Here is a 2,178-nt window from a genome sequence, read left to right as displayed (position 1 = left end):
ATATATTTATTTATTTATTTATTTATTTTTATTTTTTTTATTTATTTATTTATTTATTTATTTTTTGAGGCATCCGAATTGGTTTATTTACACACAAGCCAACGGAAACCTTACCTGGATCAAATTTGACCAACATAACCATTACAAGGGAGATTGAAAAAATAAATAAATCATTTTTTTTTTAAATATAGAAATTTTTATGGGGCGAGAACACTGATATCTTCAAAAGATGAGATATTTGAGGTTACCTTGAGTTTTGAAAATGAGAAGCAAGGTAAAGAAAATAGTTTTATTTTTTTTACTTTAATTTTTTTTTTTTTTTTGTATTTGACCATTAAGCACAACTAAATTAGGTAAAAATATTGCATATGAATGACCAACTTCCGAATTAGGTACGAATGATGTTATTGAAGGTGTCATTGATAGTGTTTTAATGCTATTTTAGAAACATAACACCATAATATACCAATAACATATAAATACTATCATCCGCACATAAAACTGAATCAGAACTCCTTATGTAATCTTTTCTTCTATTTTAGTGTTAGTGTTCTCGATTGCGGGATGTTGGGGAGAGAAGATGAACTTCCCCCAATAAATTGAACATCAAGATGGGTGTTTTTAAATATAATATAACTTCTCTAATTGTGATTACATTTTTTTTTTTTTATGGAGAAGTATGATAATATCCTACATTCATGTGCTCAATCAATTATATGAATCATTTTTATTGACGTGGTTTGGAGTTTTTGATATTTAAAGATTGTTTTTTATTGCATCCAAATTTTTCTAGTGTTGATTACAGCAGGGATGAAGCATTCATCAATTATTATTCTAAGATTTTTTTATGTTGTTGTTTGTTTAATTTTGATGATACCATATGGATTTTAAAAATATTTATTTTTTTATGGTCAAATACGACATTGAGAGTAATATAATATTTAGAAACATAAAAATACCATTATACAATGAACCTGGTCACTAATAGAAAAAAAAATTCATTCAAATTTGATGCATATGTGGTAATCAATAAATTTTTCTTCTACATAAATGAAAAATTAGATAGGGTTTATATTAATCGTGGTTACAAACTTCTATAAGATCAAATCTCCTATAGTAAATTACATATTAGGAGAAAGAATCTCTTATGAATATTCTTGATTAAGGTTATGGCTAAGTTTTCGAGAATTAAAGCTTGAGTTTCCATAATTTTTATTTGAAATTTTCAATTGAGATAGTTTAATTTGGAATAGTTCTTTTTATAGTCTAAGGGAGAAAATGTTGAAAGTGCATGGATACAGAGAAAATCAACAACACTTCTACCATAATATGTTGGATTTTATTAATTTTAAAATTGAAAGATTTATTTGTTTGAGTTAGTTGTTTTATTAGAAAGTTAGAAGTTATATCTCAATAACGCCATATCGTGAGAAAACCAAGGACGAGAGAGGTTATATCGTAGCGAGGCGAACTACCTTAGAGCCTAAGTTTAAAGGTGAGGTCTATTAACCAAGTAGAGCCCCGAACCTAGTCTGACAAAATGCAAGAAGATGGATTTGTAGTGACTGAATCAAGTTTGATTAATACTGTTCGAAAAAGATTGACAACTAAACCCTTCTAACGTTACAAAATCATGGGAACCAGGAAATGAAATATAAGATAGGCTAAGTTGTTATTTATTAGAAAGAGGTTAAGTAAGTCTTATGACTTGATTGTGAAAATTAAGGGGCCTAAGTCTATCTAGTATGAAATGCATCTAATTAATGCAATTATTTTAACATATTAAAAATTTAAGTGTTAATTGATCTAGTTTATTTTGATGTTATGTTTGGTACTAAATAGGTTGTGTAAAGGGAAATGCAATCCTTAGTTACGCATACGTGAAAGTTCTTTAGGCCAAGTCGAGTACGAAAAATATATTTCACCCTATAATGGTGGTAATTATTATTAGCCAAATCCTCCTTTACGTGCAATAGGTAAAAGCTCGAAGAAAAGAAATGGAAATAAAAAATATTTATAAATTATTCTTCTCGTGTAATCACTGTGAATTCATTTTAAATTTTGTTCTAACTTTTGTTTTTGTTTAAATATAGTGTGAATTCATTTTTAATTATTGTTTTGAAAAAAAATATTAACTTATTAAGTGGAAGTAAAAAAAAATTATTTCCTATGAGTCTA

The sequence above is a fragment of the Phalaenopsis equestris genome, unplaced genomic scaffold, assembly GCF_001263595.1.
Source record: "Phalaenopsis equestris unplaced genomic scaffold, ASM126359v1 Scaffold000608, whole genome shotgun sequence".
NCBI lineage: Eukaryota > Viridiplantae > Streptophyta > Magnoliopsida > Asparagales > Orchidaceae > Phalaenopsis > Phalaenopsis equestris.
The sequence above is the reverse complement of the archived record's forward strand: the minus strand, read 5'-3'. Positions refer to the sequence as shown.